Source organism: Pelodiscus sinensis, chromosome 1 (genome assembly GCF_052426305.1).
Source record: "Pelodiscus sinensis isolate ZL-2025 chromosome 1, ASM5242630v1, whole genome shotgun sequence".
In the NCBI taxonomy this organism is placed as follows: Eukaryota; Metazoa; Chordata; order Testudines; family Trionychidae; genus Pelodiscus; species Pelodiscus sinensis.
Genome location: NC_143052.1, coordinates 258,681,077 through 258,701,464, shown reverse-complemented (window position 1 = coordinate 258,701,464; position 20,388 = coordinate 258,681,077). Strand labels below are relative to the sequence as shown.

General features: G+C 42.1%; 1 protein-coding gene and 1 pseudogene across 1 annotated transcript in view; both read left to right on the top strand.

Annotated features, from left to right (window-relative positions):
- GPC5 (glypican 5) overlaps window positions 1-20,388 on the top strand; it is a 935,733-nt gene that overhangs the window by 655,295 nt on the left and 260,050 nt on the right. The window lies entirely within an intron of this gene.
- On the top strand, window positions 168-1,456 carry LOC149525737 (uncharacterized; annotated as a pseudogene).

The following is a 20,388-nucleotide window of genomic DNA, read 5'->3' as shown; positions in this document are numbered from 1 at the left end:
CAGCGGCTGAATCTGGACGCCAGTTTGAACTTAAGTATAAATTCAACTTAAGTACAAACCTACAGTCCCTAACTTGTACGTAACCCGGGGACTGCCTGTACCTGCACATGAAAGATAAATATGCTCCGTAGAAATTGGCTCATAAAGCAGCACTAACTGACAGGTAAATTGAAAACTTACTCCTGAGTGAAATAAACAAAACTGATAACTAAAAGAAATTCCTTGAGCACATATTGAATGTCATTCTTTTCTTTCTGTACAGGGATTGACTTTGTTTGGTTCCAGTCAACACATCAGTGGCCTTAAAAATAGATACTTTCTTGGTATACTTGAGCATCTTAGCAAGTATGACCCACTTTTATCAGGCCATGTTAAGAATGTTCGTGAATCACAAGAAAGCAGAAAATGCATGCAAGTACATTATCTGTCTACCAGCATACAAAACAAGTTTATCGAGCTATGTGGGATATTTGTGCAAACAACAATTCTTGAAGAGATATGACATGCAAAGTACTTTTCAATTATTATTGATGCAACTCAAGGCTGTTCTCATAAATAACAGATGACGTCGGTCATTTGATATGTTAACATTTCCGGGAGTTCACAGGTTTCAATTGAAGAACAATTCATTTTGTTCAATAATTTCACAAATAAAACTGAAAAAGGAATCACTGCTCATGTATTAGAAATTTTGGAAGGCTTCAAATTAAATTTTCAGGTCTGCATTGGCCAACCCCATGACAATGGATCCAATATGGCTGGGCAGTACAACAGAGTACAAGCATTCCTTCTTGAGCAAAATCCAAATTCTATTTTCTCCAGTTGTGACAACCACATGTAAATCTTGTTGGTGTTGATTGTCTTGAATCATGCAAGGAAGGAATTTCATACTTTGAAACAATCCAGCAATTGTACAACCACTTCAGTAGTCCTTGAAAGTGGGAAATTCTGAAGTAGCATCTGCCTGTTTCCCTTCACGGTATGTTGACAATGAAATGGTCAGTATGAACTGATAGTGTTACACCAGTTGCACAGTATTTGAACTTTGTGAGAAAAGCTCTAAGTGAGCTTGAATCTTTTACTCCCATAGCACAGGCTCCCACTGAGATTAAGTCAATTCAGAAGTGTACATCCAAATTTGAATGCATTTTAATGTCCATGAGGATGAAGCTGCTAAAAATGATCCATGAAACTAATCTTGTAATTGAAGCATGCAATGCTAATTAGATGTTGAGAGGGATAACATTGAATGACTTCTTAAAGATACTCAAAAGATTCATGCTCAATGCGACATGATTCTTTCTGTGTCCAAATCTGTAGAACAGGGTACTGACATTTCATCTGAGTTTTCTATCAATTGCAGCCTAATATCTCAATCTGATGCAGAAAGGCACTATTGAGTCAATTTTTTTATTATTGTCTCCATCAAATCTGGTCTTACACGTCTATTTGTGTGTCTGTGACAAATGTGTACCCTTTCTGGATTCCTTTGGGAGTTCAGAGAAATAAGTGAAGGAGATCTAGATTCAGCAGCTGAACTGTTTCAACAAAGGTAAAGTGCATCTCCGCTATATATCCAAGATACATTCAAAAAACAGTGGACGTATAGCAAAAGGATATAAAGTGGGGAATTTTTTCCTGCAGATGATTTCCATTTGTGCCATTAGAACAAGTTACCAACGGAAGTGATGGATTCTCCATCTCTTCAGGACTTTAAATCAAGAGCAGACACTTGACTGGAAGATATGCACAAGCAATAGGATTTGATGCAGGGGAAGCTTGTTGAAATTCTATGGCCTGTGTTATACTGGAGGTCAGACTAGATGAAGTAACGGTTTCTTTTGGCTTAAACCCTCTCTCAAGATCACATAGCATTGTGAAACTAATCCAACATTACTATGTTCAATAATGTGGTTCCATTTCTAGTTGGGAATGAATTACAATTATGCATATATATGTAAATTCATTTTAGTGTTGTGAAGCAGTATGCTATAACGTTTCTTTTAAAAGTATTTAATAAGATACTGATTCTGATACACTTTCTTATGAGTGCTCTCATTGAAATCAGTGGGACTACTTAAAAAAAAAAGGTACTACATACCATGGGTTAGGGGATCAGAATCTGGATTTTTTTGACTGAAGTTTTCATGTTAGTTTTAAAGTCTCAGGGTATGTCTACACTACAATGTTAGTTTGAACTAACGCACGTTAGTTCGAACTAACATTCATAGCCGCTACACTAGCGCTCCGCTAGTTCGAATTTGAATCGAACTAGCGGAGCGCTTAGTTCGAACTAGGTAAACCTCATTTTACGAGTATTAAGCCTAGTTCGAACTAGCTAGTTCGAATTAAGGGGTGTGTAGCCCCTTAATTCGAACTAGTGGGAGGCTAGCCCTCCCCAGGTTTCCCTGGTGGCCACTCTGGCCAACACCAGGGAAACTCTATGCCCCCCTCCTGGCCCCGGACCCCTTAAAGGGGTACGGGCTGGCTACGGTGCCCGTGCCAGGTGCAAGCCTGCCAGCACCCAGCCAGCAGACCCTGCATCTGGCACGGCACAGAGCCACCCACCCGATGTCCCCCAGCCCACCCCCTCTTCCCGGGACCAGGCTGGCGGCTCCCGGGAGCTTGCCCTGGACCGCAAGAGGCGGGCACCTGCCTGGGCTAGTGCGGACATCGTGGACCTCGTCCATGATCTCCGCACTAGGCACAGGAAAGTGGCCGTCTAGGGCAGGAGAGCTGCCAGCCTGGCCACCAAGGAGCAGGAGTGCATGAAAATCAAGGGGGTCCACTGAGACCCCCGACCCTGAGCCCTGAGCTTACACTGGCCGTCCTGGGTCAGACCAAAGGTCCATCTAGCCCAGTAGCCTGTCTGCCGACAGCGGCCAACCCTAGGGACCCTGGAGGGGATGGACTGAAGACAGTGACCAAGCCATTTGTCTCGTGCCATCCCTCTGCAGCCTTCAACAAACCTTGGGCAGGGACACCACTCCTACCCCCTGGCTAAGACTACTCCATGGACCCAACCTCCATGACTTGATCTCACTTCCCTTTAAACTCTGTTCTAGTTGTAGCCTTTACAGCCTCCTGCAGCAAGGAGTTCCGCAGGTTAACTATTTGCTTTGTCAAGAACAACTTTCTCTTACTAGTTTCAAGCCTGCTACCCATTCCTTTCCTTTGGTGTCCTCTAGTCCTTCTTTATGGGAACTAATGAAGAACTTTTCTGAATGCACCCTCTCCACCCAAACCCTGCTTTTAGAGACCTCTATCCTGTCCCCTCTCCGTCTCCTCTTTTCTAAGCTGAACAGTCCCAGTCTCTGTAGCCTCTCTTCATCTGGGACCTGTTCCCAACCCCTGATCATGTTAGTTGCCCTCCCCTCTCCCAGCCTTTCTCTTCCCCTCTCCCACCTCCTTTTCCCAGTCTCCCCCAGTTTTGTTCAATAAAGACAGAGTCAATGTTGGAAGAAACGTTATCTTTATTTTGTACATCAATAAGAAGGGGGGCTAGGGAAGGGTAAGTGGAAGGAGGTGAGGGAGGAATGGGGTACGAGCCCGCGATGGGAAGGACTGGGCTGGCTCTGCGGGCTTCTGGGGGTGGAAGCTCTCCTGCAGCCCCCCAATTGCCCCCTCTCCCCAGATGGCAGCCTGCGGCAAGTGCAGCCGGGCTGATGGCCGAGTGCTGTGATGTGCCCAGTGTGGGTACTCCGGGCACTCCAAGCCAGGACTGGTTTTCAAGCGGGGCACCCCTTAGAACTGTCTGTCCGGGGTGGGGGTCGGGACCCTTTAAGCGCAGCCCTCGGCTAGCCTGAGACAGCATCTCCATGCTCTAAGTCTTCCTCTGATGCCCTGCCGGCACTGCTTCCGGCCATCCTTAAGCCCTGTTCAGAGTCCACTCAATGTGGACTTGCTAGTTCGAATTAGCAAAACGCTAATTCGAACTAGTTTTTAGTTCTAGACGCGTTAGTTCGAATTAGCTTAGTTCGAATTAACTAATTCGAACTAAGTTAGTTCGAACTAGCGCTGTAGTGTAGACATACCCTCAGAGAATAAAATCCTATTTGCAATAACTGAGCTGTTATCATTTTAAAAAGTGCTTTAGGGGAAAGGTTTAAACCTGGGGTGGGCAATAAGGCAGTGGCAATTTGTTAGGATTAGCCCCTGGGAGGCCACTGCTGCTATATGTACTTATGACTCCATAGGTATAGGTACTTAGTTCGCTGTTCCTGGGCAATGGGAGCTGTGGGAAGTGACATGGACTGGGACACCACTTACCACAGCTCTCATTGGCTGGGAATATCAATCTGTGACCAACAGGAGCTGCAAGCACTCATACATGCACAGGCACAGTTAAATACTGTGGCGGTGTCCCATGGCAGCCCTTTTATTTTCCTGGGCCACATATAAATCTCTATACACAAATGTGTCAGACAGTGCTATATTTAAGAATGCAGCAAAAAAAGAACATATACTCTCCAGTAAACCTGTAAGCCCACGAGCCAATTTGTTGTAATGGTAGCCCTTAGAATCACAGGGTATGACAGGCCCACTTATCTGAATCTAGTTGTTTAGCCAAGATAAATTATGGACATGTGATTTCTGACAACAAATGTGCTACAATTCAGAAACAAGTCCCCATGGGATTTTTTTCAATGCATTCAGGCTAACACAACTTTTCATACAAACATTACTTTCCACCTGTGGCATTGGAAAGGATACTGATCAAAAGAATCCCTGTACTGTCTTTCTAAACCACTACAGTGTATTTGTGAGTATATAATCCATATGCCTTTAATACACAAAATTAAGACACAGATGTATGAGATTTAAAAAAAATAAATGAAATGATGATGTTACTTTAAGTCAATTAATTTAAACCATTCTTAATTAAAATTTGATTGGTTGAATTGTGCAAGTGGGAAGTCAGTGTTTCAACTGATTTTTCAACTGATTTTTCCACAGAGACTGAGGTAATTTTGCTGTACATGTAATATTAAGTAGTACACATGTGGCCAAACAGTGAAGTAGAAAATGAAATAAAACATTTTAAAGCATAGTATGATTCAATAAAAAATGTGAGAGAAATTTATTCAGGAAAACAATTATATAGATGATTTAAGCTTTTAAAGCATGTAGTGCATTTTGATTCAAACCATTCGACTTTGCAATTTACATTTAAAGAAAGCAATAGGTATTTTTCAAGCATTATATTATAATTTCTGACTCCTCAGATAGGGTACGTCTACACTACAATGTTAATTCGAACTAACTTAGTTCGAATTACTTAATTCGAACTAAGCTAATTCGAACTTTTGGATCCAGACTAAAAAAATAGTTCTAATTAGCGTTTTGCTGATTCGAACTAGCATGTCCACATTAAGTGGACCCTGAACCAGGCTTAAGGGTGGCCAGAAGCAGTGCCGGCAGGGCATCAGAGGAGGACTTAGAGCGTGGAGATGCTGTCTCAGGCTAGCCGAGGGCTGTGCTTAAAGGGTCCCGACCCCCACCCCAGACAGACAGTTCTCAGGGGTGTCCCGCTTGCAAAGCAGTCCTGGCTTGGAATGCCCGGAGTACCCACACTGGGCACATCACAGCACTCGGCCATCAGACGGACTGCACTTGCTGCAGGCTGCCATCTGGGGAGAGAGGGCAGTTGGGGGGCTGCAGGAGAGCTTCCACCCCCAGAAGCCCGCAGAGCCAGTCCAGTCCTCCCCATCAAGGGCGCGTACCCCATTCCTCCCTCACCTCCTTCCACTTACCCTTCCCTAGCCCCTCTTCTTGATGTACAAAATAAAGGACAATTGTGTTCAAAAATGGAATCTGTCTTTATTGAACAAAATGGGGGGAGACTGGGAAAAGGAGGTGGGAGAGGGGAAGAGAGAGGGTGGGAGAGGGGAGGGCAACTAAAATGATCAGGGGTTGGGAACAGGTCCCAGATGAAGAGAGGCTAAAGAGACTGGGACTTTTCAGCTTAGAAAAGAGGAGACGGAGGGAGGACAGGATAGAGGTCTCTAAAATCAGGAGTTGGGTGGAGAGGGTGCATACAGAAAAGGTCTTCATTAGTTCCCATAAAGAAGGACTAGAGGACACCAAAGAAAAGGAATAGGTAGCAGGCTTCAAACTAGTAAGAGAAAGTTGTTCTTCACAAAGCAAAGAGTCAACCTGTGGAACTCCTTGCTGCAGGAGGCTGTGAAGGCTAGAACTGGAACAGAGTTTAAAGGGAAGTGAGAGCAAGTCATGGAGGTTGGGTCCATGGAGTGCTATTAGCCAGGGGGTAGGAGTGGTGTCCCTGCCCAAGGTTTGTGGAAGGCTGAAAAGGGATGGCATGAGACAAATGGCTTGGTCACTGTCTTCAGTCCATCCCCTCCAGGGTCCCTAGGGTTGGCCGCTGTCGGCAGACAGGCTACTGGGCTAGATGGACCTTTGGTCTGACCCAGGACGGCCATTGTAAGCTCAGGGCTCAGGGTCGGGGGTCTCACTGGACCCCCTTGATTCTCTTGCACACCTGCTCCTGGGTGGCCAGGCTGGCAGCTCTCGTGCCCTAGGCGGCCACTTTCCTGTGCCTAGTGTCCTGTGGATGAGGTCCACGATGTCCGCACTAGCCCAGGCAGGTGCCCGCCTCTTGCGGTCCCGGGCAAGCTCCCGGGAGCCGCCAGCCTGGTCCCGGGAAGAGGGGGAGGGCTGGGGGGCATTGGGTGGGTGGCTCGATCCGTGCCAGGTGCAGGGTCTGCTGGCTGGGTGCTGGCAGGCTTGCACATGGCACGGGCACCGTAGCCAGCCCGTGCCCCTTTAAGGGGTCCGGGGCCGGTAGGGGGGCATAGAGTTTCCCTGGTGTTGGCCACAGTGGCCACCAGGGAAACCTGGGGAGGGCTAGCCTCCCACTAGTTCGAATTAAGGGGCTACACACCCCTTAATTCGAACTAGTAAGTTTGAACTAGGCTTAATCCTCGTGGAATGAGGATTACCTAGTTCGAATTAAGCGCTCTGTTAGTTCGAATTTAATTCAAAGTAACGGAGCGTTAGTGTAGCGCCTATGAAAGTTAGTTCGAACTAACGTCCGTTAGTTCGAACTAACTTTGTAGTGTAGACATACCCATAGGGAGATTAGATTAGATTGAATCGTCCCCTTTAACAAGCACCTTTGCAATCCACAGTCACATAATTAGGGCCACATACAGAAGGCCTGTGCTTGTGGTAAGCCCTAAAAATTGGCCTTCCTCTGTTTAATTCATACTCTAAGGCTCAGTCTACACTACAGTAGGAGGTCAAATTAAGATACACAACTCCACGTAGGTTAATTAGGGTACCTGTACACAGCAACATTATTTCTAAATAACTTAGTCCACATCCACACAGCAGGTAATTATTTTGAAATAATGTCAAAATATTGTCAAGCTGGAGGACTTCTTAAACTGACTTCTGTAACCATCATTGTACAAGGAATAAGGGAAGTTGGAGGAAGAGTGCTCTATTTTGAAATAAGTGCTGTGTAGACACTTCCAATTTTGAAATAAGCTACACGATTGACATAACTCAAAATAAGCTATACAAATTGAGCTAAGCCCTGCTATGTAGACTCACCCTTACATAGCTGGAGTTGACATACTTTATATTGAGTTTCTGTGCCATTCTCACAGTGGGAGGCCGATGGGAGCAAATGCTCCCATGGGCTTCTGTTACTCCTCATGAGGAGCAGGAGTAGTGGCACTGATGTAGTCGCCCTCTGAGCGAAGACCTGCTAAATCAAACCCCAGAAGATCAACCACAATAGCATCGATCTTCTGTGTAGTGTAAACTAAGGATTTTAAGGACTAGTTGACTATCCAATAAGCAAGTGTTTATCGGATAGTCTAATCAACTAATCTGTTTCTCCCTCCTACCCCACCTCCGGCTGCCTCTATCAGATAGAGGCAGCAAGGGAAGCAGAGGTACTTCAAAGTGGCAGTACTTCAAAGTGCTGCCCCTTTGAAACACTGCCTCAGTGTTTCAAAGTGGCAATGCTGCATGGAGCTGACCATGAGCTCCATGTGGCTCTGCCCCTTTGAAATGCCATAATGGCATTTCAAAGGAGCAGCGCAGCACAGAGCCCAGGATCGGCTATGCAGTGCTGCCTCCTTGAAATACCGCCACAGTGTTTCAAAGCAGCAGTGCTGTGTGGAGCCCAGGGTCAGCTGTGGATTCCTTAGCTGACCCTGGGGGGCTCCCTGTGACATTTCCACTGAACCTGGAGTCAATTGGGGAGTCCTCAGCTGATCCCAGGTTCCGCAAAAATATCGCGCAGAGTCCAGGGTCAGCTGGAGACTCCCTAGCTGTCTCCATGCAGCATTTCTGGGATTCCCTAGCTGATCCCAGGTTCTGCAGAAATGCCACACGGAGTCCAAACTGACCCTGGCACTGGTCCGGAGCTGACCCTGGCTCCCCATGGCATTTCAAACTGGCAGCGCTGCATGGAGCCTGGAGTCAGCAGGGGAGTCTTGTGTATTTCAAACCTACACAAGAGTTAAGCATTTCTCCTTTGAAATGGAAGGATGGATGATGAACCCTATCGACTAATTCACTGCTCATTGTGGTCAATAGGAATTTTTCTTTTGATTTCACTGGTCTTTGCATCAGACTTCAAACCAGCAAAAATAGTCTTTAAGACAACACATGGTGCCTAACTTTTATTTATTTTATTTTAATAGTGGAATCAGTGGATATAACAGATATAGAAATCATAATGTGTAAAGCCTTTCTAAAAACACAGAGTAACCTGGAAATGAATGATGGTACAATACATTAGCTTGCTGCTTTGCACTCAGGTCCATTGGCCATTCTGTATGTGTGAAACTGATTGTTCTTTCCTAAGTGGAGCAGTTTGCATTTGCCTTTATTAAACTTCATCCTGTTTACCTCAGACCATTTCTCCAATTTGTCCAGATCATTTTGAATTATGACCCTATCCTCCAGATTAGTCACAATCCCTCCCAGCTTGGTATCATCTGCAAACTTAATAAGCGTATTTTCTTTGCCAATATCTAAATTGTTGATGAAGATATTGAACAGAGCCGGTCCCCAAAACAGAACCCTGCAGAACCCCACTTGTTATATCTTTCCAGAGGATTGTGAACCATTAATAACTACTCTCTGAGTACGGTTATCCAGCCAGTTATGCACCCACCTTATAGTAGCCCCATCTAAGTTATATTTGCCTAGTTTATTGATAAGAATATCATGCGAGATGGTATCAAACGCCTTACTAAAGCCTAGGTATACCACATCCACTGATAGGATCTTCTATAGATTGAGCTATAAAGCCAGCAGGTCTTTATCTTAGGCTGTGGAGCTCCCTTGTTCTTATCTCTCACTGTAAGTGGTCTAAGTGTCACTATATAGGACAGTGAACCACACTGAGTGTATGGGTAACACTAGCATCCTGTTGAGGTCCAAACACCAGGCAGGAGATGAGACATAAGACTGGTTAATCTAAGGGCAAAGAATCTCTGGTAAAGTAGCTAACTAAAGCTTTCATTTGTGTCATCCTTTTCTGTTAGATAAATGAGATTCTCCAACCAGAATGTTCTTTTTTTGTACTAGAAAGACTTTCTTGAACTTGTTCATGACACTGGTGAGGGGATATTCAGAAAGGGGCTCACCTGCAGTGACATGCCTAGGCATCAGGGTGATCTCCACTCCATTACAAGACCTGAACGAGTAGTTAAAATTACAAGTTACCCCTTAAAGGTAAATTGATGGAACTTTATGTATGGGAATATATAGGAAGTGGCCAGAAGCAGGATATTGGTGCCCAAAGCTTTGTTTCCACCTGTCCGTAGGGCTGCTGCTGCTTTAATTGTGCATGGAGCGTGTGTATATTAGATAATGAAAACACTCATGTTTCTGAGAGGATACTTCCTAAGCACAAGACAATAGGTGAAAATATTCAGTTCACTGCCTATACAAATGACAATGTATAGAATTTCATTGCTCCAAATTCCTACCTGCCAAAATACATCATTTTTGTTCCTGGAGGAGGTATTCAAATCTGGTATTTTCTTGTGTAAAATCTACCTAAGTGAGTCTGAGGTAGAAAATAGTGTGGTATACTAGATGACAAAAACCTGAGCTGTTATGCAGTAACTTATTGTGTCCGTGCACTTAAAATTACGACTTGTGATAGACCTGAGTGAGATGCAATTTTCTAGTTCTATGAACAAGACCTAATAACTATCAGAATCAAATGCAAAGTATGCCTTAACCATCTGTTCCAGTGCTGTAGTTTAAAGATTAGAAAATGATAGATCAAGAATATTTAAAAAGTGATAAAGCACATAAAATAAGTAACATGGGAATTATGTTATAACTTACCCCTTTTGGTTTCTTACCTACTCAGTGTTATGTGACCAGTGCAGCAACAATTATGAGGGGTATATATGTTATTAACAACTGTAGCAAGACCAATAGAGCCTGGAATTATTCTAACTATATATACATGTACGTTTTAGTGACATTTATGGCAGTTACGCATGAATGTATAAAGAACTTAAGTATTAGATATTTCAAAGTAGAAAGAATCCTAAAGAGGTTTGCTACTACAAACATAATTAGTCTAAAAATCCTTCCTTGTACCTGAATTTTGTTTGTACCGTTGTTACAGTTAACATCTCTTAAATTTACTTGTAGCAGATACTGACCACAAAGACAAAAGGAGTGTGTGTGTGTGTACATTTGTTGCTTTGTGCACTATGTTTTTATAAATTCACATACACAAGAGTATAACAGAAGTGCATTCTAATCAGTCGTAACAAATACAGTCGTGAGGAAGCCCATTGTATATTATTGAATTTTGCACATTTTTGCAGACATGAACCATCACAATTTTAAAAAGGAAGGGCACTCCATTATATTTACTTTGTTTATGAAACAATTATTGCTTAAATTATTGGGTACTTCATACTGTACCAGTATTTTTACTGTAATGGTAGTTATATATGGCCTCACTATGATATCTTCTATTGTATTCATGCAGATATGGAGTGATACAAACATTTTTGTGCCCATTATAAGGTATTAAGTTTTGCAAGAATTTGCTGTATGTTTTGATTTTTGTCATCCCAGGGGGCATTGTTAGGTATGGAAATTAATAATTGGTAAATAATCAAATGCCAGTTGAGTCTGGTGAGCTCGCATTGTGGAAAGCACAAATATTATACTGTATAAATCAAAATCCAAAAGCCTGTTGTTACTCAAGCCATCCCATTTGTATGAAATTCACTTGTGATGTGATTGTAGTATAATACTTTACAAAAAACCTGTACCAATTAAACAGCTGCTCACATTCATTCTGAACTGAAAGTGAGTTTCTTTATCAGGTTGTAGTCCTGTGATACCATAGAAACTAACAAAAATATATATATAGTATCATGTGTCTTTGTGTGTAAAACCTACTTCTTCAGATAAACTTGAGATACCATATATATTTTTGTTAGTCTCTAAGGTGCCACAGATCTACTTGTTTTTAAAGTTATGGACTAGCCTGGCAAGTCCCTGAAACTTTTTTTTATCACATTGGTCACTCTGGCTAGGTTAACTCTACAGAAATCATAATCTCTGTCATTGGGTGTCAAATGCCAGAGACATTAGGCATAGTCCTCTTGCCACCAAGGATTAAGCGTTACTAATGGGGCAGTTCTGTATAATGTTAAGTTTCATCAGGAAGTTGCCATACAAACTGCATGAAGAAGTTTCATCTGAAGAAGTGGGTTGTGCCTATGAAAACCCATGATACCATCTACATTTTGGTTTGTCTCTAAGGCGCTGCAGGACCATTCATAGTTTAATAAGTTTTGTGCATGATAATCTGCAGTCTTGTACTTCTCTGTGGCTCTCTGATTTTTTATTTATAGAGACCCATGAGATTTACATGATCTGAGGTAGAAAATGGCAGCCAGCTGGATTACAGCAGTGTCAATATCTTGTCATAAACTCATATGTTGTTAGTTGAGAAAATACGTTAGACTAGTTAAAGTTTAACACCTATTGTAAGAAAACAATCTTTATTCTTACTTGAAGAGGAGTTGTTCATATCTTAGTTATGGTTGCAGGAACAGCTTCACCTCTGACCACTCTGGCTGCACTCCAACTGGTAACACACCTTTACCTCTCTGAGCTTCAATCACGTCATTCACCCACTCTTAAACCAGGCCTTGTGCAACAGCACACTGTCTCAACAAATTAGCCTGAAAATCTGATTAGGTTCACCTGCAGTTCTTTTAGACTGTCTGTAAAGTGGGGTCAAGACAGTTGCCACTCTCTTTTTGAAACTGGATTTTTGTCTCATCTTAACAGCATTAGGAGCCAAGCGTAACGTATTAGTAAAAGTGATAGAGATGCAGCCGTGTTAGTGTGGTCTAGCTGAAACAAAAGACATAACTATGTAGCACTTTAAAGACTAACAAGATGGTTTATTAGGTGGTATATATGGTTGTGCTGATTTTCTTCCACATATTGATCTGAGGAAGTGGGTCTGGCCCACGAAAGCTCATCACCTAATAAACCATCTTGTTAGTCTTTAAAGTGCTACATAGTTCTGTTGTATTAGTAAAAGGATTTTAAAACAAGAAAATTCATCTCTTTCTTAAAACCTGCACTTGTGATATGGGTGACTAAGACAGCTTCGCTTCCTCTAGCAGGGGTCTGTGTGCATCCATTCCTCCACATTCCCTAAAGAGATCGTTACCTTTTTATCCAGCTGGAATTCCTTTGTCTTCTGAGTTTTCTGGTGTTGGACCACACTGCTCAAAACCAATTTAGTGAGCTCCACAGGCAGTTATCTGAAGAAGTGGGCTGTGCCCACAAAAGTTCATAATACCATCTACATGTTTTGTTAGTTTATAAAGTGCTACCAGACTATTTGCTGTTTTTTCAGTTTACCTGTACAGACTAACTCGGCTACCCCTGAAGCTTCTCTTATCCAGTTGCTTTCCTGTTCTCTTGTTAAAAAAAAAACCAAGTGTTTTGTGAAGACTGTCTTATTTTGAGTTTTGCTTTAGCCTCCTGTTTCTCAACAGCCCTGTTTAATGTAACTAATAATAGTAAACCTCCCAATAACCAAGACACATACAGTATTTATACATTTGTCTAGTGTAGATACATGTCTGGTGCAATGTTTATACCAGATGGTAGACACAACTAGGCTTTGTCCATAAACACTGTAATAAACATATTTAACGGTAGGTAAGAATGACTTGGCAACAGCCATGTTTGACAAATAGTGCCTAGTAAAACATGTGTAGTAGATAGATCTGCAAGTTGTTTCTCTACTACAAAATGATTTTATACAGCTCTTCCAAATCAAAGGAAAGATAACAATTGTAGAAACTTTTCAAAGTGTTGACAGATTTTTTTTACAATGTTTTCTATATTAGACTCCTGATACTTGATATTTAAATATAACATTAATGTCTCTAGATGCTTTGCTAGTATAACTCACTTTTCTTTTTCCATGAGAAGAAGCAATCAGTGTCTCATCTTTTGCACGAGAGGAGGTTTTTGAGACAGACTTTGGAGTGAACAATGATTCCACATTTCCAAAGCATTGGTAGCCACAAACTTGAAAATTAGCACTAATTAGGAATTTTCTGTTGGGGTAATTCTTCTTGGAATTTCTGCAAACTTTTTGCTGTTTTTTTTTTAATGTTTCCCCTATTGGAAGAAAACCTAAAATATTTTGTTTAGTATTGATTTTCTAATGAAAAACAGAATATTTCTAATCTCTTTGATATTAAGCTGCATTTATCTTGGTACATTGCTCTAGGGGAGCTGTAGGTTGGGTGTCTGGTATACCAACTCTCTTCTCTGGATTGGGCTCCTTGGCCAGACTACATCTCCCAATCCCTGTTCCAAACTATGGACTGAAGTAAAGGACACAAAACGGATGCAAAGCTGTTTTGAGCCTCATCTAGAGGTTAGAATCTGATTCCTCCCTTATACTCTAGCTCTGCTCCTAAAGTTCATTCTGAATAATAAATCAGTACAATTGCTTGATCACAGGTTGTGAATTGATGGGGTCCTTGTGACTTTCTGAGAAGTACTCTACCAATTTATGCTGTTGATTAAACTACCGAATCTCTGTTACCTTGCATCCTGGCCTCTTGGATGTTTCTACTCTAATAATTCTTTTAAACAGCACAGTTTCTTACCATCTTGACCTTTTTTTGATTTTCAAAGTATACAATATTATTTTGTGCTGTAAATCCAAAGGCTTCTCTTCTGTGTCCATTATTGTGTTAGGCACCATCTTGTATGTTGCATTTCAGGATCTTACTTTATAAATGGTATCTCACTTAGCTTTTCCAAAACCTTGTGATTATACATAAATCCTTGCAGATACCTCTGGAGTTGGATGTAATAGACATTTTAAAACATCAGAGTGGTGCTGTTCCAATGCTGGGCAGAGGACAGGAAGATTAGAATACAATAGAATCTCTATAAAGATAGATAATGCATAGTTGCGGTGGTGTTATTTTTAGAACAAAGAGTCATGGGTGTAAAAATACTCTTTAGTTTTCATAAATTCCATCTCTGTGTGTTGCTTTTTCATAAACATCATTTTATTTTTTGTAGGGGCTCTATGTGTGCTAAACAGGGAGTTGCAATATTTCCTCTGTGTGGTTGTGTGTGTGTTTAGATGAATATAGATATATGCAGTTAAATATTCGTTGTACAGGCAGTCCCCGACTTACACGGATCTGACTTATGTCGAATCCGCACTTACAAACGGGGCTTTTTTCGTCCCGGAGCTTGCGGGCAGCGGGACCGCCCAGAGCGCAGTGGTCCCACCACCGCATCCTCCGGGGCGAGAAAAGCTGCTCCGGGTCTCCCTGGTGTGCTGGGGGGGGGACTCCTCAGCACAGCAGGGAGACCCGAGCAAAGCCGCACAGGCGGCGGGACCCCGCTGCCCGTGTGGCTTTGCTCCTTTGCCCCGGAGCAAAGCCGCACAGGCGGCGGGGTCCCCCGCCTCTGCGGCTTTGCTTCTGTCTCCCTGCTGTGCACAGGAGCAAAGCCACAGAGGCGAGGGACCCCGCCGCCTGTGCGGCTTTGCTCGGGTCTCCCTGCTGTGCTGGGGGGGAACTCGCCCTTTTCCGGAGGATCTCTTATTCTGAATCTTCTTAATCTCTTATTCTGATCTTCTTAATACTGAAGTAGGAATAAGAGATCCTCCGGCTTTATTCCGGAGGATCACGCCAGTCTAGATGCTTTTTTCTGGTTTTTCCCCAAGCCGGAAAAAAAGCGGCGGCCATGTTTATTTAAATCCCGCGGGGGATATTTAAATCCCCCGCGGATTTCCCTATTCTGAAGTTGGAAATTAACATGCCTCTTCCGGAGAAGGGGCCAATGTAGACGTAGCCATAAAGTTTAACGAATCCTTATCTTTGCTCAGTTTCCTGCCCTAGGTTTTCATTCAATTCTATAAGCATGTCATGCCATGTCATGTCATGTCATGTCATGTCAATTCTATAAGCAAACATTCAGGATCCATATTCTGAAAGCTGACTCATGCTGAAAGCAAGTGTGGGTTGATGTGCATTCTTGCCTATAAGCTTTAGTATAAGTGTTTAATTTGTATTGGGGTAGATGGAAACCCCATTTTGTGAGCTGGCTTATAAATACAGTGTAAGAGGAGGTCCCTGCCCCAATGATACGTAGGCCAGATTCCTTAAGGGTCCTTCTTTGCCATAAGGCAACATGTAACATTTGGTTGTCTTACCACATTGTAGCATTAGCAAGGCTCACTGGAATGCTTATAATGAAATAACTGTTTTTACTACAAGACTGTCTGTGGTTCAGATACAGGAAAACATGGTCTTCCCTTGAAGCTCAGGGTTCTTTCAGCCCAATACGCCAAATACTGGCATCTCCTTTCCTTCTAGATGCTAACTAGCAACCATTTTGCTGAATGACAACTACACTAGTATTTATTCTGACACAATATAAATGTCAGCAAAATGTTATTCCTCTTTTAAGGATTATATGGCACACAGCAGTACGGTGATTGTACTGTGGCATATTTGTGTTACTGTAAATTACCAGCTATCATCATCTTTTGCCCTGATCCCATACAAGATTGGCTCCCAAAGTTCTTCTCCATTCCAGACTTGAAGCAGCTCTTTGAAAACTCTGTAGTTAATATATCCTTTTGTCTGACATCTATCCATTCAGTTTTGGATCTTCCAACCCTTCTCTTGCCTAAATACCCAAACAAAGGGCAATGTCTTTTTGTGCTCCCCTAAATATCTGCACAGCAGCATTATTTCAGAATAACTGACATTATTCTGAAATAACATAGTTCCCGTCTATACTACTAGCCTTTATTTTGAAATAATGTTGAGCTGGAGGACTTCTTACACTGACTCAGGGTTACCCTAATTTCAGGAAGAGTAAGGGAAGTCAAAGGAAGAGTGTTCTTTCTCTCACTTCCTGCTGCGTAGACAGCGCCAAAAGCTGAATTAAGATATTTTGACTTCAGCTATGCAATTGATGAAGCTGAAGTTGCATAGCTTAAATTGACTTTAGCCCTGCTGAGTAGATGTTCCCTGAAAGAAAGATTATGACTGCAAGATTTGCTTCTTGGTTACCCCCTTGCTGTTAGACTTAAAGGGGGTGTCTAGACTACATGGCTCCGTCGATGGCTTCTAGGATCTGATGACAAAGGGTTCTGGGGTCGGCTGATCCCTGTCTAGACTACCGTGCAGTGCCAACAATCAGCTGATCGGCACAGCACGGTGGCCATTTTGATGTAAATGAAGCGGCAATTATTTAAATAGCTGCTTCATTTTGCTATGTCTAGTAATCTTGTCTCCCTCATTGGCGAGGTCAGCTGCCTGCCTGACTATTGATGGGATTCCGTATTCACCCAGCACATAAGAACTTGACATCAGAAAACTTGATCTCCTTATGGTATGAATTCCACCGGAGGAGCTATATAAAGAGTTTCAGACTGAAATCTAATTCAGAGCGTTGCATGCCACCATATTTTTGTGCTGATTTTCTATTCATTCTGGTTTTGCCATGATTAGAAAAGACTATTCTAGGAGTATTACTTTGGCATTACTGTTGTTGGAAACAAAAATTCTGCTTTCCTTCCCCTCCTCCCTCCCAGCATACAATATTCATGGCAGTCTGGGGCTTCTGTTTATGAAAGTAGTATCTGACATTGTAGTTATTACCCAAACAACTTCCATTAACTGGGGTTAGAGTTTTGGCCAAGTAAGAACTGTAGCAAAGGGGTCATGGAATCTACAGGCTATTTGACATTGTCCTATAATAGCCATGTTATAGTAGTTTTTGATAAACATGATTAATCTCCTTCAGAGTGTAATGGTTCTGGTTCGTTCTAAAGTAAATGTGTTTTCACATCTTGATTAATTAGTATCATTATCATTAACTACCCTGATTAAAGATCTATTTAAATACTACATATTAACACCAATATCTTTCATTTTTATATACAAACCTATTAACCCTTTGACTATCCAACTTCATGGTACTATAAATTAGCACATGATTATAGATTGAGAGCAATGAATATAAAAAGCCATTTTTGGAGGCAATGCACAGTAAAAATAATGCTATCAGTTCTCATTATGCCTATGGTTCCTATTGCCATGGTATCTAGAGGCCAATCACATTATATTAATTATGCAGGGATTCTTATCTGCAAAGCTACTTGGAAACATTAATATAACTTTCTTGGGGGAAGGTACTTATTCACATACCCATTTATGGGTGCAAGTTGGAATTGGTGCTCACAGAAGATTTTTAATTATTTAATATTGATTGTGGCCAACTGCCCTGAGTTCTGTTGGTCTTGTGCACTCCAAGTGGGCCAATGTTGTGCCACTAATTTCAGGATCTGTGCTCAATCAGTGTTGGTAAAAGCAGTCCGGGACACAAAAGGTGCCAGGGATATCTAAGTCAAGGACGCAGATTAAGGTTTTCCAGAAGTATTGATAGTCTGGTTGCAAGATGAACACCTTGAAATCATCAAACAGAATGTAGTACCCACCCCCAGTACTTAAACAATTGGTTATGGGTGAGTAAGAAAGCAGGGCTTTTTCAAGTAAGGGATTTAGAAAGACCTGAGAATGAAGATAGGCATTTGATGGGGGAGTATACAGATGTGTGGGAGGAGCAGTGGACAGAAGTTGTGGTATGGAAAGAGAGTGGCAAAAAGCATCTGGTGGATATTGCACCAACAGTGGTGAATGTGTGTATAATGAGCCATCTTAGGGGAAGCATCTGTCCTCCTAAAGGGCTATCAGTGCCATTAATGAACATTCTGGTCCTCTAATAGGCTCAAATTATCTTGGAGTGCAGTGGGTTCCTTAAGTCAACTTTTATTAATATGCATTTATAATTGGTCACTGTAAATATGCTTATGATCCCTCTGCCCATTGAAGCAGTCTTAACATTTCTCAACATTTTAAAAACATCACATTGTTGCTTTCTTGAAACAGTTGTTAATAATTAAACATAAAACCTTCTGTTCCAAGAGGCAACTTTTTTCCATACTGGGAAAAGAATGAACTTTTGTACTGTAATGCCCTATTAAATATGTTAATATCATTGAACTTTCTGAGAAACAATTATAATACGGTAATGACGATGTTTGTTGCTTGTCACAGTAAAATATTTTACTGTGACAAGCAACAAACAGTACCAATTCATATGATCTGATTTTCTTTCCAAATAAAAAAATCCTTTTCTTATAACTGAAGTAAAACTCAATGTCTATGTCTACACTGCCCCTGTTTTGCACAAAAAATATGCAAATGAAGCAAAGTGTGGAATATCGCTGTGCCTCATTTGCATAATTAATGAGGCTCCATTTTTGTGCAAGAGTCTTTTGTGCAAAAAGGAGCCATTCCTCTGCATTTTTTTCAAGAAGAATGGCTCTTGTGCAAGAGGGGGGTTTTGCAAAAATGGAGCCTCATTAATTATGCAAATGAGGCATGGTGATATTCCACGTTTTGCCTCATTTGCATATTTTTGTGCAAAACGGGGGCAGTGTAGACATAGCCAATTAGTATACATATAAGAGATGCATTTTCTAGTCTTGGCAATGTGCTATTGACTATATCACCCACTGAACAAGCAGTACCTTGCCACATAGCTTCTATGCCAAAGCTTATAAGTAGGGCCCTACAAAATTCGTGGTCAGGAAAAATGCGTTATGGACCATGAAATCTGGTCTTTCTCCTGTCAAATAGTCTTTTGTGTTTTTTTACCCTATACTATACATATTTCATGGGGGAGATCACCCTCTCACAAATTGGGGGTCTTGACCCAAAAGGGAGTTGCAAGAGATCACAAAGATTATTTTAGGGAGGGTTGCGGTATTGCCATCCTAACATCTGCCTTGCCTTCAAAACTGGAAGGGCTGGAGAGGGGTAGGCTGTTGGCCAGGCACCTAGCTCTAAAAGCAGCACCTTGCCAGCAGCAGTGGAGAAGGAAGGGGGGCAATAGTATACTATGCCATCTTTATTTCTATGCACGAGGAGTAACGGTAGTTCGAACTAGGAAGCCTAGTTCGAACTACCTACTTTGTGCCCTGTGTAGCCGCGCTGCACGGGGATCGAACCAGCGGGGTTTTAAAAATGGTGGCTCCCCGCTTATGCAAATGAAGCCCGGGAAATTCAAATCCCGGGCTTCATTTGCAAGTGCGGTATGCCTACATTACCCCGCTAGTTCGAACTAGCGGGGTAGTGTAGACATACCCACTGTTAGTAGCCACCACTCTCCTCGTGTACTGTTCTAAAAGCAGTGCTGTCATCTGCTCAGAAATAAGGGTAGCAGTATCGCAACACCCTCTACAATAACTTTGCAACCTCCTCTCCAACAACTCCTTTTTGGGTCATCATTGTGAAATTTCAGAATAGCCGAAGTCATAAAATTCATGATTTATTTAAAATCCTATGAACATGAAATTGACCAAAATGGACTATGAATTTAGTAGGACTCTATTATAAATGAAGGACAGGGAATACTACAAACAAGTCAAGCAAAAATGTCAATGTCACTCTGAGTAGCACTGAAGGGTACTTATGCATATAAACTTTGTTTAATTCTTTCCTTGAAATCAATTCCATTCCTATCTACTGGGACACTGAATGTTAGGGGAATTGTCTTCATTCAAGAAGACTAAATTTAAGCTCTAGCAGAAAGAGATGAATATGAGGGTATGTCTACACTACCCCGCTAGTTCGAACTAGCGGGGTAATGTATGCATACCGCACTTGCTAATGAAGCCCGGGATTTGAATTTCCCGGGCTTCATTAGCATAAGCGGGGAGCCGCCATTTTTAAATCCCCACTGCTTCGAACCCCGTGTAGCGCGGCTACACGGGGCTCGAAC